Here is a 22,589-nt window from a genome sequence, read left to right as displayed (position 1 = left end):
CGCACTGTGTGTGTGTGTGCACATGTGTATCCTTTTTTATTTTTAATTATTTTTTTCAGTTAGAGTTGACATTCAATATTATTTTATATTAGTTTCAGGTGCACAGCACAGTAATTAGACATCTATATAAATGAATGCAGTGATCCCCCAATTAGTCTAGTAACCACCTGGCACCACAGTTGTTGCAATATTGTGCTGTACTTTACATTCCCATGACTATTTTGTAACTACCAATTTGTATTTCTTAATCACTTCACCTTTTTCACCCAGTCCCTCAACCCTCTCCCCTCTGGCAATCATCAGTTTGCCCTCTGTATCTATGTTTCCGTTTTGTTTGTTCTTTCGATTCCACATATAAGTAAGACCATATAGTATTTGTCCTCAGTCTGACTTATTTCACTTAGCATAGTACCCTTTAGATACATCCATGTTGTCTAAATCAAAATTAGATCATACTATTCAGACTGTTTTGCAGTCTTTGTTCACTTTTGAAGTGTATTGTGAATATATTTATTAAATTATTATATTAAACTAAATATAACATTTGTTAATTTTATTTAATAATGTTAATGTGTTATGTTTACTTTATACTATGTAAATATAAATTTATTATTCTTAAATTTGTGAAATATTAAATATATTGTGAATATATTGTGAATTTATAAATATATTGTGAATATATATATAGTGAATAAAAGAATATGTTAAATATTCATATATTACACGGCTGTTTAGTTTCTCTTATACCATTTTTCCTATTTTTTGGAAATTCAAGTGATTTCTCATTTCTTTTCTTATATTTCTTTAAATGCAAACATGAACATTCCTTGTACTGTAGTTAAGCCTTTTCTTGGCTTGTACTTTATTTCCATAGAATAAAGACTTAATTAAATTGCTGGATATACAAGTATTCATAATATTACAATTTCTAATGATGTGTCATCGTACTGGCCCCCAACAGGGTCAAATCAATCTACCCTCCCACAGGCAGTGGGTGAAAGTGCCCTGAGCCAGGACTTCAGGCTTCCTTATGGACTTTGCTGCCCCATTTGGAAGGTGATAGTTGCTGCTAGACCTGCGGTGAAGGGTTCCAGTCAAGATAAGCCCTGAAAACTTTTCCAGGGCTTGGTTTCCTTCAACTGGAAGTGAAAGTACTGTTGACAATGTCAAGAGCTGCTTACCTGCTCCTCGTGCAATAAGAAGCTATACAAGTGGTTAGAGTGTCCACTTGGCCCTTAAATTATTACAGAGGCTTTGGTAGTGCTCTCCCCAACTCCCAACCCATTATCTACCCCAAGTGTCTTCCCTCTACTCCCTAAGAACAAGAACCCCACTGTACTGATTAACAGACTGGTTTTCTGACCTGACATAAATGTGCTAAGTATAAATACCCTCCCCCATCATAAACACAATATGTTATAGAAAACTCAAACATTATAAAAATGTACAATGCAAAAAGTGTAGGTCCAACCCTCATCCCACTTCTGAGATACACACCAAAAATGGATTATTTCACACACACACACACACGCATGTATATATACGAGTATGTATATATATATAAATTTATTTTTACAGAGGTTTCATATTATATATGCTACTCTCTATTTTTCACTTAATAGTGCATCTTAGACACAGCTTTCCATGTATTATAGGTAAGAAGTTGATGATTTAGAGATTTTGCTGAAATAATTCATTAACAGGAAGATCAATGTTTTGTTTAACCTGTCCAACAGATCTAAATAAGTGTTCAGAGGCTTTCAGTGTTACACAATAATGTAGTCTGTGGGGAAAACTCCTAAATATTCATCGAGAACTCTCACTCTTTTGAGTTCCAGTTAGCAATTTAAATTCTGATTCTCATGCCTACAACTGCTAACTTATCAAGAAAACCTCCCTCTCAAAGCATCAGAAAAACAGCTTTTACATATCACATAATTTTATATTTCCTGTATTTGCTTCATTCAGCAAATATTTATGAGTGACTACTGGGTGCAAGGTCCTAGAGATTAAAATTTTATTGACACATTCATTGATTGATTTCTTCCCAAGGACTGAGCTATTTGGTAATGCGGTTGCCCTCTAAATATTCTGCACTTTACTTACATCAGTTGACGAGGCAAACAGGTCTTCCTACTAGACTTACTTAAATAAAATTTTAAAATCAGTGTTTGATCACAGTAAAATTTCCAACAATATCCACTAAAATGAGAACATAGAAAAGTAGACTCAAATTACTACTCTTTATTGAAAAAAATGTGGTTTGTCAGAGGGGGTTGTAGAAGAGGGTAAACGGGGTCATATATATGGTGATGGAAGGAGAACTGACTCAGAGTGGTGAATACACAATGTGAGATATAGATGATGTATTACAGAATTGTACACATAAAATCTGTGTAACTTTACTAACAATTGTCACCCCAATAAACTTTGATTAAAAAAAAGAAAAAAATGTGATTTGTCCTTTACATTCAACAAATGCTTTTTGACTGTTTACTATACACAAGCATAGGAATAGGTTTTTAAAGAGATATAAATTCCTGTAGTGTGAGATTACACAGATTATGACATTTTTCAAATTTTATTTTTGTTATTAAGTATTTGAGTCCTACAAAATAGTATAGAGAATATTAAAACCTACACCTATGTATCTAACACCCAGCTTAATAAATACATTACTTCAATTGACATCTCTAATATAGCCTTCCTCAATACCCAGAGATAGCTACCATCAGGATTTCATGTTTATCACTCTTATAAACACTTCAGTACTTTTACTACATATATATATATATATATATATATATATATATATATATATATATATATATATATCCATAAACAAAATATAGCACTTTCTGCAAGTTTTAAATTAACACTTTAAACAAAAGGTATCATACCACCATCTATTTTTTCCGCAACTTATTTTTTTCATTCATTTTATTCTTAAAATTTACCTATTTTACATACATGCAGCTTAAGCCCATTCATGTTAACCATCAGATAGGTGGATGGAGGGGGTACTAAAAATGTATCATGCAATGATGACTAGAGTTAACACCGCTGTATGGTACATAGCAAAGGTGTTAAGAGAGTAGGTCTTCCGAATTTTTATCACAAGGAGAAATTTTTGCTTTTCATTGTGTCTAGATGAGAAGATGGATGTTAGGTGAACCTATTGTGATAATTTTACAATATATGTAAATCAAACCACCATGCTGTACACCTAAAACTTAGTGATATATATCAATTATTTCTCAAAATTGAAAAAATAAAAACAATAAAAAAGAACTTTATCTATGATGCAAATTACCTCCCAATTGATGGCTTGTTTTTTGACTTAGGCAAGGTGTATCTGATGTAAAGAAGTTCTTAATTTTATTGTAGTTAGACTTAATACTCTTCCTTTACGATTGAGTTTTTATGTATCTTGTTTAAAGAGTCTTCCCTATCCTAAAGACATAAATATGTTCTCAATGTTTTATTTTGATAAAGTTTTGCTTTTCACTTTAAAATATTTGTTCCTCTGGAACTCATTTTTGTGTGTGGATGAAGCAATTATCTAATTTTATTATTCTCCATAAGAAAAAAACAATGGTCTTATCACCATTATTGGATCATTTCCCCACTACCTCATTATAATACCTGTTATATCACATTTCTGTATCTCAAGCTCTCCACTCTATTCTTTACATCTATTTGTCTACCTTTGCTTTGTATCTATTTGTTTATATTATTACAATTTTATAGTAGTAAGTCTTAATGCTTGGGGATGCAGGTTTCTTCACCTTGTTCTTCAAAATTCTCGACTCAGCATGCCCTTTTGTTCTTCCAATTAAATTTGAAAACCAGCTTCTCAATTTGACTAAAATGCTATTGGAATTTTGTTTGGATCAGAATAACACTGAATTTATAAGTTATTTTGGGGAAAATTGATATATCTTTTCCTCATTTTGATCCTCTGTTAATGAATATTGTACTTTTTACATTTACTTAGGCCTTCTTTAATGTCTTGCAATAAAATTTTATAATTTACCATATGAAGGTATTGTGCATCTTTAGTTAGATTTATTCCTAGGTACCTTATAATTGTGTTCTTGCTATTGTAAATGGTAATTTTTTTTACAGTTCCTATATGATATATGAGGTTTGCTTCAAAATAATCCAGGTGTGACTTTAGAACCATGTTAATGTTTTATGTATTTAAAAAATAACATTGAATCAACAAAAATGCAGGAGGAAGGAAAACCAAATTAAACACTAACAAACGAAAAAAATGAACCAAACTTTATTGCAATTATTTCAAATGAATAATAATAACACACTGAATTGAAAAAACAAAGAACTAATATTTGCAAGAAGTATTTGACTATTTTTTCAGTTTAAAAATTAAAAGAACCACAAGCAAATACTGAACTCCAACTGGTAGATTTGATTTTTATAGTAGAATGGATATAGGAATTCTAAAAATATGAAACACGTATGGATAAAAATGGTTTATAACTAATTAAATAAAACAAGAATCCATGAGTCCATTCTTATAAAAAAATAAAAAATAAAGGAGATAGAATTTCAATTTGTAAATGTAAGTGGAACAATGGAGTTAAAAATCACCATTTGCAACCATCATAGCAATAACTGATTTTAAAAGGAATCATTAATCATTTAGGAGATAAAGGTTTGATCAGGAACATAAAATTAGTAGGTAAAAGTTTGATAACAAACAGAACATTTATATAATCTCAAAATATCCTCACAAATTATTTATTAATTATAAAGGAAAAAAGCTAACCTTACAGTGAAAAATACTTGGCAGGCTCTACTTTAACCAAAGGTTCCAACTTAACATCACCAAAGATATAAACTGACATCTATGCCCACTGATATGTGTCCTGAGAGGGACACAATATCACTTCTGTGGCCCGTCTACCAAAATGCATAACCTGCACCTGATCGTGAGGATAGATTATACAATCCAAATTGGGGACACTTCACAAAACACCTGGCCTATACTCTTTAAAAATGTCATAATCATAAAATATTTTTAAAAGGTTAAGAAACTATTATAGATTAAGTAAGAGTACAAGGATATGACAACTAAATCAAAGCGTGATCCTGTATTGGATCAGTTGAAATAGAGTGGATAATGCTATGATCCATTTAACTAGCTAGAAAATAAGGTCTGACAATTAAGTGCGCGAACTCATCCTAAAAAATGTGCTACATACCTCATTGCTGGATATAACTATGACATCTATGCCCACTGATATGTGTCCCCAGCACTCCCCAGATATGTGTTCGAAGCACTCCCCTTGGGAAGCTATGCACTGATGCCAGTGCCTAGTCCACCCTTCAAAGCAATTTTGGAACTCTTTCTGGAATGGCCATCAGAGCTGTAGTTGTATTAACCTTGATGTCTTGAATGTCATCAAAATGTCTTCCTTTCAATATTTCCTTTATCTTCAGATAAAAAAAGAAGTCTTTGGGGGCCAGATCAGGTGAATAGGGAGGGTGTGCCAATATAGTTATTTGTTTACTGGATAAAAACTCCCTCACAGACAGTGCCGTGTGAGCTGGTGCATTGTTGTGATGCAAGAGCTCCTTCGGGATCATTTTAGTGCACACCTTTCTCATGCCAAGATTTTCAGCTAAGATTTTCCTGTTTCTCTTTTGATGTTTACTTGGTCTGCTATGCTTCTCACAGTCAGCCAACAATTGTTGACACACAATTCCACAAATTTTTGCAATGTTTTCATCAGTTCTGCTCATTACTGGCCGCCCTGACCTCTCTTCATCAGTGATGCGTTCTCTCCCCTCAGAAAAAAATGTTTAATCCGCTTGTACACTGCCGTTTTCTTCATGGCATTATCCCCATAAACTTGGACTAATATGTCCCTGATTTCACTTCTACTCTTGCCAAGTTTAACAAGAAATGTAATGTTTGTTCATTGCTCTAATTCAGGCTCAGATGTTCTCATGATGGCACACAAAAACACGCAAAAACAATAATGAACGCCACCCGGCAAGAAACTGCCACTTGTCGACACGAACACAACTGTGAGACACTGATATACCGTGTTTCCCTGAAAATAAGTCCTAGCCAGACAATCAGCTCTAATGCATCTTTTGGAGAAAAAATTAATATAAGACCCGGTCTTCCAGTAAAATAAGACCCGGTCTTATATTATAGTAAAATAAGACCGGATCTTATATTATATAAGACCGTCTTATAGTTAAATAAGACCTGGTCTTATATTATAGTAAAATAAGACTGGTCTTATATTAATTTATATAAGTTATGTAAGTTAATTTATATAAGTTATATAATATATATAATTTATATAAGACCCAGTCTTATAGTAAAATAAGACTGGGTCTTATATTAATTTTTGCTCCAAAGGAGGTGTTCGAGCTGATTGTCTGGCTAGATCTTATTTTCGGGGAAACATGATACCAAGATTATGAAACCTTACCAAGCTGTTTGGACAGTGCTGTCAATGTAAGTGCAGGGTGGCAAGTTCGCGAACTTAATTGTCAGACCTCGTATTATTGATAGTGGTACAACCGAGAGAACTTTAAAAAATTAAAGCAAATATAAAACCATGCAAGTTAAAAATAAAAATAAAAATGCTGGGACGGCCCGGTGGCTCAAGCAGTTGGAGCTCCGCGCTCCTAACTCCGAAGGCTGTGGGTTCAATTCCCACACAGGCCAGCAGGCTCTCAACCACAAGGTTACCAGTTCGACTCGTCAAATCCCACAAGGGATGGTGGGCTCTGCCCCCTGCAACTAAGATTGAACATGGCACCTTGAGCTGAGCTGCAGCTGAGCTCCAGGAAGGCTCAGTTGATTAGAGCACGTCCTCTCAACTGCAAGGTTGTTGGTTGGACTCCCACAAGGGATGGTGGGCCGTGCCCCCTGCAACTAACAATGGCAACTAACAACGGCAACTGGACCTGGAGCTGAGCTGCGCCCTCCACAAGTAAGATTGAAAGGACAACAACTTCACTTGGAAAAAGTCCTGGAAGCACACACTGTTCCCAAATAAAGTCCCCTTCCCCAATAAAATCTTTAAAATAAATAAATAAATAAAATAAAATAAAATGCAAGTAAAAAAGCAAGCTAATAATTACCTTCAAGAAAAACCAACAGAAAAAGGTAATATAAAGGAAAAACACTTGACTAAACAGTAGTCACATACTTAACCATGCAAACACTATTATTTAATTCAAAATGTGATATAATTATATTAGAACTATGGGAATACAGAAAATGGTCAGGAAAGTGGTGAAAAGCTAAATTCTCACTTGCTTTACCAGGAAATCATTGAGAATGTCTAAAATTAATAAATCAAGAAATAACAGTATATTATTTAGAAATACAGAGGTAAATATCAGAAGAAATAGATAAAAGTTGAAAGCATTTACCTCTGTGGAGCAGCAATGAAGGGTGGGGAATTTTTGCTTTACACTTTTAAGCTTTTGAGTATTAACTGAATTTTAACTGTATATGTGAATGTTATTTTGATTTTAAAAATTGAAATAATTTCAATTTTTTATTTTTATTTATTTTTTATTTTTAAGGAGGGCGCAGCTCACAGTGGCCCATACGGGGATAGAACCGGCAACTTTGGTGTTATTAGCACCATGCTCTAACAAACAGAGCTAACCAGCCACCCCTAAAATCATTTATTTTTAAGTAAAGAAGAAACATTAAAAAATTCTAGGGTGGCCGGATAGCTCAGTTGGTTAGAGCATGAGCTCTGAACAGCAGGGCTGCTGGTTCGATTCCCAAATGGGCCAGTGAGCTGCGCCCTCCACAACTAGATTGAAGACAACAAGCTGTTGCTGAGTTTCCGGAGGGGCAGCCAGATGGCTCAGTTGGTTGGAGTACGAGCTGTCAACAAGGTTGCCAACTGCACCCCCTGCAACTAAAGATTGAGAACGGCAATGGACTTGAAGCTGGGCTGTGCCCTCCACAGCTGAATTGAGGGACAATGACTTGGAGCTGATGGGGCCCGGAGAAACACACTGTTTCCCAATATTCCCCAATAAAATTTATTAAATAAATAAATAAATAAAGTCTAGCTGGCAAATAGGAAGAAAGCAAGATGAAATATTTATTAAAAGTACCATAGTACAGATACATATTAAGTAAGGATGAACACACCCACATATTGCTCAGTAGTCCCTGAGCAATAGTTTATCACAGCACAGAACAGCTATTCATTTACATAAAGAAATAACATCAAAACAAGTTAAATTGTTTTCAGTCTATCTGGTTAATAGGGAAAGGAAGAATGATGCATTTGGGAAATACTCTCGTCAAAAAATGGTTAAAATAATAAAGATTCATCACCTAAAAGAGTAAATTTTGGATATCTGGAATGTAAATATGTTGGTTCTCAGATGATGCCAGATAAATGAATTTAGGCATTAAATCTTATTGTTACAGAAAGTTTAGGTTCTAAATAAGGATTACTGAGACAATTTCAGACTTTTGTCTTCTTCATTTCAAGAGCCACCAAACCAGTTTTCTTTAAAATGCCTGGGCTGGTTTGGTTGAAGATCTAGTCAATATGTAGTCTGCCAGTGATGTAGGTAAGTATTAAGATAGAGGGATGAAATAAAACTGAGCATCCCAGCCAGCTGAATATCGAGTGCGGGGACGGGGATGCACAGATGTCAGAGTGTGTTCCATGCGGTCAGTGACCAGGTTCAGGTTGGTACTACAGCTCAATAGCCCTTTTTTTTTACCTCACTGCAATCTATACAAAAAGAGAAATGGTGGTCAGAAATCTTATTCCTTGTATTTTTATTTTAAGATCCTGTTGCACACAGTCGCAGAAGTCAAACTACATTTAATTTCTACAAGGATTAGGCCAATCAGATCTGTACTTCCCAATATGACAGCCACTAGCCAAATGTAGCTATTGAAGCACTTAAAATATAACCAATGTGACTGAAAACTGTACTTTTAAATTTTAATTAATTTAAAATTTAAAACTCAATTCTGTTATTGGAAAACTTTTAAGTATCTTTGGAACAACATAGGTATGTGGTTATACTTTATTCAATATTGGAAATTTTTTAACATCTTTATTGAGATATAATTCATGTACCGTGTTTCCCCGAAAATAAGACCTAGCCGGACAATCAGCTCTAATGTGTCTTTTGGAGCAAAAACTAATATAAGACTGGGTCTTATATAATACAATATAATATAACATAATATAAAACAATATAATATAAGACTAGGTCATATATTAATTTTTGCTCCAAAAGACGCATTAGAGCTGATTGTCCAGCTAGGTCTTATTTTCGGGGAAACACGGTATCTATAATTTAGCCAATTAAATAATACAAATCAATGACTTTTAGTATTTTCAGTTATGTAACCATCATCACAATCTAAGTTTAGAACATCATCCCAAAAAGGAACCCCAGGCCCATTAGCAGTCATCCCTTTTCCTACCACTTACCCAGCCCTAGGCAACCAGTAATCTATTTTCTGTTTCTATGGATTGCCTTTTCTGGACATTTCATATAAATAAAATCATACATTGTGGCATTTTGTGACTGGCTTATTTCACTGAGCAAAATGTTTTCAAGGTTCATTCATGTGTAACGTGTATCATCAGTACTTCCTTCCTTTTTATTGCTAAATAATATTCCACTGTATGGCTATACTACATTGTATTTATTCATCAGTTGATGGACATTTGAGTTGTTTCCACTTTGGGGCTATTATGAATAATGCTGCTGGCAACTACAAATTTTATTAATTTAAATAGGTGAAGTATTTCCTAGGAAAATTTAACGTCCAAGTTGAGATGTGCTGTAAGTATAAAATACACACCAATTTTCAAAGACTAACATGAAAACAAATATAAAATACCTTATTAATAACTTTTATATTGATAATAAATATTGAAAAGCTAGTATTTTGGACATATTGGATTAAATAAAATACATTATTAAAATTAATTTCACCTGTTTCTTTTCCTTTGTTTAAAAGTGGCACTAGAAAATTTAAGATTACATATGTGGCTCTCATTACATTTCTATTAGACAGCACTGATCTAGATTATTCTAATTTATAGACAGATATATGGACAATTCCAATTCCTTTTATATCATGAAATACATATATCCCTTTTTTTATATATAGTCATTTAGGAAATTCTACTTTCCTATTGATTTTTATTATCAAACTACATGTACCCGCAAGGGGGGGAAATTCCCTAATAGACAGTTTAAAATTTTAGGTGGGGAAAAACTTAGAACAATGGCTGGCCCCTGGCATGGTGGGAACTGTAGTTCCTTAGCTGGCTATGTGTTCTGAGAGGCTCAGGTACTATTTCGTGTCAGCCTTTCCTTGATGCAGTTTCTCTCTCTCCTCTGTTGATAATGACCCTCACAGGCCTGATGCACCCAGACGACAGCGCTGCAGGTCAGGAGTCTTCTGTCTACACACTCCCCTTCTCCTGTCCTCTGTACTACAATATCACCCAAAGACATCATCCCAAAAAGGAATGCTTCTATCCACCACACGACCTTTTTGTGAAATGGAAAAGAGGCTCCCCTAGGCCTTGGCAAGCTGCAGACTTCTTTGTGTGAAGAAAAGCACCCCTATTCCCAGGAAGGTAGAGCCCCACACCAGCATGCAGGGCCTACTTCTACCAAAAGGACTGCCTTGCCTCCACCCGCAAACTGCCTCTTCCTCCAGGTCATCAGAATGACATTCTTACATGAAATGAACCATCTCATGCCCACAAGGCTCCCATGGCCTGCACATGAGGCTCAGTCTCTGGGAATAGCCGATAGGGCCCTACAAGCCTCGGCTTCACCCACTTACCTCTTCCCACTGACACCCCCTCTCCTCTCACAAGAAGACATGGTGTTTGTGGCTAGGCCTGTTGTTACCAAAGGGTAGACAATATTAAAGGCTGCAGTTTAGCTGAGCATGTCTCCCACACCAACCCTGCCAAACTTCATAGGGGTACCCAGCGTACCCTGTCTCAAAGACCCAGAGGCTCCATGCCTCTATCCTAATTCTCAGGTGGCTAGGCCCATAAGTGATAGGGCAGGCCCTGGCCCTAGGCTGTCTATATGGCCTCTTCCTTAGCCACAACAGCCATCACAAGCCAGCCCTGAACGCACTGGTACTTTCCCAAACCCCTCCTGCACGGGAAGGCTTTGTTTAAGGAGCTCTGTTCTCAAAGGATCTGCCAATTCTTCTCCACCGATCCTTTTTTCCCTTCTCATGCAAGGTTGTCCATTATCCTAGAAAAAGAAAAGCTCACAGCCATCAAAACACTTCTCTCCATAGGTCTCCTTAATATGCATAGGGACTTCTTCCCAGACTTGCTTCCCTTTCTCTAAGGACACCTGCAAGTCTGTTATTCCAGTTCTGAAGTAGCCAGGTTCAACTATCCTGCTCTTCACCCCAAAATGTCAAAGGTCATGCCTGGGGAAAAAAAAAAAATCCTCAAATTAACTCCTTTGATTTAAAGATACCACAATTTCAATGCTCTGAGGGAAGAACAAACAAAACAAAACAGGTTACAAAAACACGTTTACTGAATACTTTTTAAAATAATGAAATAGGAAAAAAATTAAAATTTTAAACATACCTAGGTCCAACAATTGGGATATGATTATACAAACTACAATAACCATTCAATTCTACATCCACTCTTTTAATAGAGTTATTAAGTACCTGCCATGTGCTGGATGCTGGAGGCATGAAGAATACAAACAATAATGAAGAAAATTAGCATTTTTATGGCAGCTTGTGTGCTAAGTGTTTTACATGTACAATATCAGAAAATTAAGACTCAGTTCCTCGCCTCAAAAAGCTCACAGTGGGTGAGTCCAATAAGTAAGCAAATAATTGCAATACAACTCAAAAGAATTATAAAGGAGAGGTATTTAAGGGGCTACATTAGTAGAGGGAAAGATGTAGACAGATTTTCTGAGGTTGTTTCAGTTGAGCCTTGAAGCATAAAGAGGAAATTTCTGAGCAAAGAAAGCGGAACAGTGGAATAGCAGGCAGTGCAAAAACATAAGCCTGTGAAAAATTACAGTGTGACAAAGACTACAAGAGACCATTAATGGAATATGATGTGGAAATTAAAAGTACCAGTCATTGGTCATTCCAAAATATTCAGGTTAGTCTAATAAACAGTTCCAAAAATAATTATTAGGGGCTGAGTATGTACCAGGCACTGGGCTAAGTGTTGCCTTCATCAAGTGAAGTAAAATGGCATTGTGCACCATAGTAGGGGTATAGTCTAGGTGCCCTAGGGACAGTGATGAGGGGTGCTCCCTAATCTATAGGTTCAAGCAGACTTGCTGGAGAAGATGAAGTCCCAGGTCATGCCAAGGAGAAATGTTAGAAACAATGGTCCACAAGAAGGTAAAACACAAAGCATCATGCTCCTCTAAAGTAGTGAATGGTTTTCAAAATGTGGGCCCCAAATCAATAGCATCATCAGCATCTGTGAACTTGTTAGAAATGCAAATTATTGGGCCCCAGTCCAGGCTTAGAAACTCAGGGGTGACCCCCAACAATCGTTTGAACAAACCCTCCAGGTGGCTCTGAGGCACACTAAAGGTTAAGAACCACTGTTCTAAAGGAAAACCCTCCCTTTATCAAACCCCAACCTAAAACCTTCCAAGTTAAACCTTCAGAAAAAGATTCTCCAAGTGCCTGTGCATGCTCTGGAAGAGGGTCTATGCACGCCAGGTGTGCCTCTGCCCTCTAAATTTCACTTCCCCTTGCAGCTCGCTCACTGTTATTCTCACCCCGCAACATCTCCATTCCCCTTTGGAACCACAACTCAATGTGGGACAACACTTCCTTTCCCTGTTTATCCTTAGCATAATTAAGGGAAACTGAAATATTCTAAAGAGACCAAATAGTGATTTGAACGTTGAAAGGACATATCTTTGCTTTTGGTCTGGGAATGAGTCAAGGAGTCCAAGAGACCAATCGTGAGTGGTGATAGATCAGCAGGCAGCAGCCCCGTGCAGGTAGACAGGATGTTGGGTAAACAGGAAGTCAGGAGAGGTGCCTGCCCATGGTAACAACTCATGTAATTTCCCCGGTTATTTCCCTATTTCCCTTCCTAGGCAGGTAATATAATATGTGCACTGTAATAGACGTATACCAGTCATAGCGTGTGGTAGGCTAACTAATGGCGCCCAAAGATATCAGGTCCTAATCCCTGGAACCTGTAAATGTTACCCTGTATAGCAAAGACTTTGAAAGTATAATTAAGTAAGATCTTGACATGGCGAGATTATGCTAGATTATGAGTGTGCCCTAAATGCAATCACAACTATCCTTATAAGAGAGGCAGAGGCAGATTAAGATTAACAGAGGAAGAGAAGGCAATGTAACCATGGAGGCAGAGATGGGAGTGATGTGGCCATAAGCCAAGGAATGCTGGCAGCCACCAGAAGTTGGAAGAGGCAAGTAACCGATTCCCCGCTAGGGCCTTCAGAAGGAACATGCCCGTGTCAATAACTTGATTTTGGCCCAGTGATACTGATTTCAGACTTCTGGCCTCCAGAACTGTGAGAGAATAAATATGTGTTATTTTAAGACAATAGACACTGTAAATTACTTGTGATAATTTACTACAGCAGCCATAGGAAACTAATACATGGAGCCTATAATATTCACAGCTTATTTCCAAGGGAAACTTCCCCAAGGTCAGCCCCTACCAGTGTGCAGAAATATTTTGTACCAGGTGACTGAGAGAGAAAGAGAATCACCGTGCAGAGACAAGGACAGATTCACTTTAAGAAAAAAAGAAGTCATCCTCTCTTCAGAAATGAAATTTTATGAAGAATAAATCTTGAGAATTAAAGTGTGATGTGGTGGCAGGAGACAAAGACCTGGGGTCAAAACCCAGTTCTGCCAAGTCCTGGTTGTGGCAAGTGAAGTTTGAGAAAGATACTTAAATATCAAGATTTTTGGAGTGATAAAATAAGATAATGTAGGTGAAAGTAATTAACACAAGGCCTAAGACATATTTAAGTGCTCAATAGTTGTTTTTATTCTAACTCAAGAGCATTACCTCAGAACATCTGAAAAGGATTCTACTCCATACTTGGAACTATGGTGTTTCCCTAAAAATAAGACCTAGCTGGACAATCAGCTCTAATGCGTCCTTTGGTGCAAAAATTAATATAAGACGCAATCTTATATTACATTATGTTAAATAAGACCTGGTCTTATATTATTGTAAAATAAGACCGGGTCTTATGTTAGATAAGACCCATATGTAGTTCTTATGTTAGATAAGACCCGGTCTTATATTACTGTAAAATAAGACGGGGTCTTATGTTAGGTCTCAAGCCTCGCAGGTCCAGCTGCCTGGCCAGCAGTTTCCCGAAACCCGAGTCACAGCCCGTGATGAAGACGTACTTGTCTCGGAGGTGGCTCACCACCTGCCTCTCCCGGTACCAGCGCAGAAGGTAGCACAGGCCCACAAGGGCCGCCAGGTACAGCCACATGGTGAGGGGATCCCCTTCCTCTTCAAAAGAAATGAGTGTTCAGAGATGCATACATTTCCATATGTAGTTCTGGAGAAACATCCACCATTTTTTGGTGTTCGTCGAACTAACATATGATTCAAAAAGACATAGGGGAGGTCAAAGATGGGCATGGGCCCGCTAGGACATCATAGAGGCCTGCAAGAGCTTGCCATTAAAACTTTCCCAGTGCTCTGGCCCTTGCCTTCCTCCTTAGCTTTCTCTTTCACCATACCTCCTTGCACTTTACTCTTCAGTCATAAAAAGCAACTTTCAGCACCCCGCAAAACACAGGCTTTTCATGCCTCGGTACACAGTTCTCTACAACTCCTTCTTTCCCAGCCCTCATCCATTTGGCAAATAGCACTCATATGTTAAGACTCCACTAAACCATCCTTTTCATTCAACAAACATCAGTTCAACATCTACTATGAGTCAGACACAACAGTAGACACTGACACACAATAGTGAACAAAACAACGTTCCATTGTTCATTGAATCCACAGTCTAAATGCGAAAACTGACAAGAAAACAATGCAATATAACAGAAGTACAGGCAGGATGCTGCTGAAGCACTCACGAGAGGTTTCTAAGCCAGTCTAGGGAGATCTGAGAAGTTTTCTGGAAAGAGTAAAATATAAGTTGAGATCTGAAGGATAATAAAATAATAACAGCTAACACTTGCATAGCACTTGCTGTGTCTCAGGTCAGGCCCTGTTGTAAGCATTTCACATACATATTGAACTCTCACAAAAGCCTTTAAGGTCCTGTCACATCGCTGTGTGTTGGTTTAGATGCCAAGACAGAATTAGACAAGCAAGAGACTCATGGGAGGAAACACCTGTAGAATAAAAGGGAGAGTGCAGGAAGAGGTGGTAATGCAGGTGTGACACCTCTGAAAGAAGAGAGAGAGAAAAGGAGGATTTGAGAGGAAGACTGTGAAACTGAAGTACAACCCTGAGAAAGTCTCAGCCTGGACATGTGGAGTCCTGGAGCAAAGACTGCCCAGTAGAGTCCCATACTGGAAAAATTGGTTGGAACTTTCTGTCCCACCCCCAGACTTCCAGTGAGGGGAGAGGAGTTGAAGATTGAGTTCAATCACCAATGGCCAATGATTTAAATCAATCATGCCTATGTAATGCAGCCTCCTTAAAAACCAAAAAAACAGCGTTCAAAGAGCTTCCAGGTTGGTGAACACTTGGAGATTCTGGGAGGGTAGCATGCTCAGAGAGGGCGTGGAAGCTCAACACCCTTTCCCCATAACTTATCCTATGCATCTCTTTAATTTGGCTGTTCCTGAGTTATACCCTTTTATAATAAACCAGGAATCTAGTAAGCAAAATATTTCTGTGAGCTGCTCTAGCAAATTAGTCAAATCCAGGGAGGGGGTGGTTGGAACCTCCAAATTATAGTCAGTCAGAGTTTGCAACTGGTGTCTGAAGTGGAAGAGGAACAGGAAGTCTTGTAGGAGTGAACCTCTAGCCTGCAAATCTGATGCTACCTCCTGGTAGACAGTGTCAGAATTGAGTTGAAATGTAGCACACCCAGCTGGTGTCATGGAGAATTGCTTGTTGGTGAGGGAGAACTCTCTCCCGGCAATGTTGTAATTGGGTTCAGACTAAGCATGGAGGGGAGTAAAATTGGAGAAGCCAATGAAGAGGAAAAAATAGTGGATTGGGACATTGATTGCTCTCTCCGCCTCTCTTCTGTCTCTCCTTTTCCTCTCTACCCACCTCCCCATTCTGCCCTCCACCCCCAAGCTTTCTGCCTCTCTCCAATCTGAGAGCACTGTGTTCTCTAGCCAGCTGCCTCTGTTCTCCCCAAATGGCATTCTCTGGTGCACTGTAGTAACAGACAAGGCTTCACCCTGACTGTTTATTGACTAAAAGGATAATTTCCTGATGCCAGTCAAAGATGAAAATCCATTAGGGAGAAGCGCAGACCCCAAAGCCTCCCTGGGTTTTACTATTCAACCATCGCATACCTACTGTGGGGACAGAGCCAGGAGTGCAGTTTCCGGGCTCTCGGTCTCACATGGAAAGGTGCTGGCTCAGGTAGTAAATGGCCACCAACTGTGATTGGATGGCCATCAGCTGTGGCTAGTTGGCCGTCAGCTGTAACCAGTGAGCCATTGGCCACTAATATAACTGCCATGGCTACGCTAGCAGAAAATGGAGGCTAGCAAGAAGATGGTGGCTAAGCCTGCAAGCGGCACACTGAGGGTTGCGAACAGTGTGGCTCCTGCTTCCTGTGTCTCCAACCCAGCCGCCAGCAAGAATATAGTGGTCTGGCTCCCCCATCTATGGCTCCGTGGGTGTTCCTTTTTGGCCTCACCATATCCTGCGTTCTTATGTGGGGAGCGGGACCAGAGACCCCGCCTGACACCCTGCATGACAAGCTGATTGCTCAGCGAGGTCTTATTTTCAGGGAAACATGGTAGCAGCAAGAAGACTATACTTACAGAAGAGATATGCTAGGCCAGGCAGCATCCCAAAACATTGGCCAAACATAAACACAAATTAATACCTGAAGATGCCTTGACTTTTTCAAATATCAAACCCAAAGTGGCCTGCTTATTTTTGCAACCATTCATCTGCAAAAGCTGTGCAATCACTTACGTTTCTGCCTTTGATGCAAGACATTTAATACTTATACTATTTCTTGATTTATCAATTCTACAAGTAGATATTCTCAAATGACTTCCTTTTAGCACAAATGAGAATTTAGCTTTCTTACACTACATTGTCAGTCTCTTTCCTTATCATCCATATGGTGCTGCCTGGTTAATTTATTTTAAGGAGTTTGAAACTGAACCTAGAAAACACCTTCAGAATCACAATGAGTAAGTTAAGATCTTCTGCTGTTTACTTCACGCCTGACCCCCATCTTGGTCTTCATTGATTGAAGCTGCCCTCCCAGAAAGATCTTGACAGTTAAAACTGCCCTCTCTGACCACAGCCCCCTCGTATCTTGAGAGCCCTTCCCTTTCTTCCCTCACTTCTCCACCATCTTTCCTTTCACTGCCTTCCCTGTCCTCAGCCTCTCTCTATTATTGCAATCCTCTCATGGCTTCATTTACCTCCTATTCAGCCTGGGTCCTACACTCGGTCACTTGGGGGGTGCTTACTGGAACCTCAAAACCTTTACTGTACACATTCTCTAGTTACCAGCTGCCAAGTGGTGCTAGAGAAAGGCGAGAAAACAAGTTAGTTATTTCCACAACAAATTGATAATACCCTGTCTCAGCTGGACTTTCACTGTTAACGTTTTCCCAACAACACCTCTTCCAAGTATTGTCCAACATTCTCAATTTCCCAACTTCATGTTCCTCTGGCTCTCCTTCCACAGATGAGTTCACATCTTGCCTCCCTGCCAAAATCCAGGTCAGCTCAACCTCCATCCTCCTCACTTCCAAACCAATGCCTGGATACTCTAATTCATACCCAACAGTTGTCAATCATTTCAGGGGGTTCCAGGTTCACTAAGGGCAGCTCTGCTCTACATGTGTCCATATTGTCCTCTATGCTACTGCTTGTCTTTCCTTCTCCCTATGACCAAGCTACCCAGCCACCCATTAAATGACAATCCTCTTACCCTGTACGGCCAAAATACTCAAAGAGCATAAACATAGGGCCTTTATTATCTAGCTACGCACGTGTTCTCCAACCCCTCATACTCTACCTTCCATTCCCATACTTTCTGGAAGCTCTCTCAGAGCTCACCAAGGACCTAGGAGCCAATTAATTTCCAAGGCTTCTTATCTCTCCTTTTCAGACCTAACTGCGATATTTAGCCCTTCCTTTTTTCTAGTGATTTCATCAGACTCCAACCTGGTCTTGGGTGAAGGAGGAGATTGCTTTCAGATTATGCCATGTCTTTGTTGGATGGAACCTGTCCATGGCTCCCTGTCACCCACAGGATGAAGTCAAAACTACCCAGCTTGCTCCATAGTAATAGTGAACCGTAATATAGCACTTAGTTTGTGCCAGGCACTGTTCAAAGCCTCTTTCTCTCTCTCTCTCTCTCTCTCTCTCTCTCTCTCTCTCTCTCTCTCTCTCTCTCTCTCTCACACACACACACACACATACTCACGTGATCCTCACACAACAACTTCAAGAGTTATGTGCAATTATGCCCATTTTTCAAATGAGGAAACTGAGGCACAGGTTAATGCAAAAATTAAGTGAATTATCCAAGGTCAAACAGATAATGAGTAGTATGGACAAGATCAAATCTAGGGTGTCTTCCTGAAGAAGCCTGTATCTAACTACTATGCAACACTTCCTCTCACTCTCGTGGTCTGGCCCTGGCCTGCTCTTCGAAACTCAGCTCCTGCCTCTCACAGTCAGAAGCCTCCATCTGATATTTCTGACTACTCAATTTTGAGAACATGTTCCTCCCTTGACTTCTGAGATACTCTACTCTCTTGCTTCTGTCTGTCACAGCATCCCTTTCCTTTCTCCCCTCCACTCCTCCTCCCTCTCCTATACCCTAAATGCAAAGATTCCCCAATGTATTGTCCCAGAATTCTTCCCTGTCTGCTCCTCACTCTCTCCTTGGCAATCTCTTCCCGCCTTAAGGCTTCAACCTGTACCTCCACACAGCTGCTCAAATCTATATCCCCGGACCTGACCATCTTCTGAGGTTCTCTCCTGTATTTCTAATTTTCTTAGGTATTCTCCAGCCAGATGTTTAACCAGATATTCAATACATCCAAGATAGAACTCATCATCTTTTCTCCTAAAACTGCTTCTCTTCCAGTATTCCCAATTCCTGTCTATATTACAGTGTTTCCCCAAAAATAAGACCTAACCGGAAAACAAGGAAATTGGATCCTATTTTTCACCACCCACAAAAATTAACTCAAAATGGGGCCGGCCCGGTGGCTCAGGAGGTTAGAGCTCCATGCTCCTAACTCCGAAGGCTGCCGGTTCGATTCCCACATGGGCCAGTGGGCTCTCACCCACAAGGTTGCCAGTTCAATTCCTCGAGTCCCGCAAGGGATGGTGGGCTCCGCCCCCTGCAACTAAGGTTGAACACGGCACCTTGAGCTGAGCTGCCGCTGAGCTCCCAGATGGCTCAGTTGGTTGGAGCGCATCCTTTCAACCACAAGGTTGCCGGTTCGACTCCCGCAAGGGATGGTGGGCTGTGCCCCCTGCAACTAGCAACGGCAACTGGACCTGGAGCTGAGCTGCGCCCTCTACAACAAAGACTGAAAGGACAACAACTTGAAGCTGAACAGCACCCTCCACAACTGAGATTGAAAGGACAACAACTTGACTTGGAAAAAAGGCCTGGAAGTACACACTGTTTCCCAATAAAGTCCTGTTCCCCTTCCCCAATAAAATCTTTAAAAAAGAAAGAAAAGAAAAGTAGATTTCAATCCAATTGCCCCCTAAAAAAAAAAAAAAAAAAAAAAAAAAAAAAAAAATTTAACTCAAAATGGACTAAAGACAAATGTAAAACCTGAAACCACAAAATTCCTAGAAGAAAACAGGGAAAAATTCTTTGACATTTGTCTTGGCAACAAATTTTTGGATATGACACCAAAAGCTCAAGCAATAAAAGCAAAAATAAGTGGGGCTTAAAAGAATGAAAAAGATTCTGCTCATCAAAAGATACAATCAACAAAATGAAAAAGCAGTCTACAGAATGGGAGAAAATAGCTGCAAACCACATATTTGATAAGGAGTTAATATCCAAAATAAAGAACTCATACAACTCAATAGAAACAAACAAACAAAACAATACAATTTTAAAAATTGGCAGGCGCAGGACATCTTCTCTTTGGGGGAAGAGAGAAGGGGAAGGTTTTTTATTATGTAGACTGCAACTTCTTTCTATGGCAGATGAAGAGGGCCTATGTGACAGCTTACTTTATGGTACTCAACCAAAAAATTCCATACTGGTTGATTAAGATAATGTTTCTGAGAGAGGATGACACTGCAGTTAGATCAGGTATCAGATCTAAGTTTGGTATCATGGGCTTTTAGCACAAGTGATGCCATTTTGGGCCTGTGGTTTTTTTTCTTTAATGAAGTAAAAGTTTATTAACATGTATATGTCAACATAGAAACATCCAAACCTCTACAGAATTTTTATACAAGTTTATTTGAGCCAAAATTGAATTAAGGAATAAATGTAAGGAAGAGTACATGAGGGTGGGAGAAAGCAAGGTGGGGATTGGATTACAAGATAGTAAACAAAATTACTCTCTGGAGGGTGATTATTTCAAAGGTGTTTTAACCTAGATGCACAAAAATGGACAGGGCTTGCTTAAGGCAAAAATCAACCTTTTACTAAAAAGTTGTATGCCTGGGGCATGACTACCCACCATGACCCACCGAATTAGAAATTTATGATCAGAAGATAAAGTACACACAGCCAGCCAAACAAAAACCCAATGGCAAACACTTTAAAAAAAAAAATGGCAGAGGACCTGAATATAGATTTTTTTTTCCCCCAAAGACAAACAAATGACCAACAGGTACTTAAAGAGATGCTCAACATCACTGATCATCAGGGAAATGCAAATCAAAACCACAATAAAATATCAGCGATCACACCTGTTAGAATGGTTGTTATCAAAAAGATTAGTGTAGGTGAGAATGGGGGGAGGAGGGGACGCACCCACATCATCAGTCCCCAGGCAGAACAACTAGAATAACCTGAAGGATGTTGAGAGAAGGAAAGGTTTCGAAAGCCTGGGAGAAGCCCCCAAGAGATGAACAATACTGAGGTCTGGGCGCAGCTTAGCAGGTGTCTTCCCTCAGCCACTTCCTTGGGCTAGAGATGCTCAGGTCCAAACATGACTCTGTGTTTCCCTTGAGCCTTTTCTTTACCAACAGTATAGTCATGGCCCACTGGTGCTGGGATTATCGGCATGAAGTATAAAGGGCATCTGACCATCCCCCACCCTGAGATGCCCTTCCTGCTCTCCTCACTTAGGAGTGATCTCTTCTCCCAGGGATTATTTATTTTTGTGGATGGGGCAATGTAAGTATGAGGGGGGGAAGGAAAGAAAGGTATAAAAATAATTCTGTTAGCACTTATAAACAGCATTTTTTATTCTTCTCTCTCCTCTCTCATCACTTTTATTTTCTATTTCTTTTTGTACTTCTATTTGCATTTTAATAACTTTATTGTATATGGGTCTTTTACTGTAGGTTACCTCAGACTCTTTTTGAAGATGCTATATTTGTCCCAGAATAAAATTTAAGATTCTCTATCTCAGCCTCACTCCAAAAGCTGACTCAATCCCTCTGTCAAGAGGGAAAAAAATTAGCAAATACTCTGGCAGCTGATGCCTTGTACTGCCATTTGTTTTAATATCACACTTCATTTCACATCAGTATATAGGATTCCACAAAGAGAAAGGAAAAATGTTACCTGAAGAATTCTTGTTTGGGATTTCAAATATTTCTTGTTTAGCTTCCTTTGGATTGTACTTCCTCTCTGTTCACTACAAGATTAGAAATGTAACAAGTGGGAAGGAATGATGGAACTATTAAACCATTGTTTATGGCCACATGGGAAAAAAAAACAAAAAGGAAGGAAGGAAGGAAGGAAGGAAGGAAGGAAGGAAGGAAGGAAGGAAGGAAGGAAGGAAAGAAAGAAAAGAAAATGTTCACCACTCCCATTGCAAAGAGCTTGCTCACAGTGGGAGATGGAGGTGAGGTTAAGGCAGGACCCAAACTAGACTACAGAGCTTCAGCAACACAATTTTCGTGGCTTAATTTAAAAAGGCCCCTTTTGCTTACCCAAAGTTTCACAAACTTACGCCACAGCTATCAGAACTAAGAAAGAGCTGATTTTCCCCACTGCCAAGAATCCCAATTTACGAAGCATACCCAGGGGGTTCTTTTTGTAAATATAAAATCATTCCCAATTTCTAAACAATACTTTCCCAAATTCCAAAGGAGTGAAAGTCAAAAAATCAGAGAAAACAATGGTGATGAATTTCTTCCAGGAATCAAAGATGCAAGATCTTTTAAGAAAAAAAAAAACAAAACACTAGGGGGCAGCCTGTTAACTCAGTTGGTTAG

At 38.9% G+C, this 22,589-nt stretch overlaps 1 pseudogene; it reads right to left on the bottom strand.

The window, feature by feature from the left end:
* Positions 1 to 8,399: 8,399 nt before the first annotated feature.
* Positions 8,400 to 14,604, bottom strand: LOC109452917 (17-beta-hydroxysteroid dehydrogenase type 6-like; annotated as a pseudogene).
* Between the last annotated feature and the right edge of the window lie 7,985 nt (positions 14,605 to 22,589).

This window comes from Rhinolophus sinicus, chromosome 1 (assembly GCF_057876585.1).
Source record: "Rhinolophus sinicus isolate RSI-liver-muscle chromosome 1, RSI-T2T, whole genome shotgun sequence".
NCBI lineage: Eukaryota > Metazoa > Chordata > Mammalia > Chiroptera > Rhinolophidae > Rhinolophus > Rhinolophus sinicus.
The sequence above is the reverse complement of the archived record's forward strand: the minus strand, read 5'-3'. Positions and strand labels throughout refer to the sequence as shown.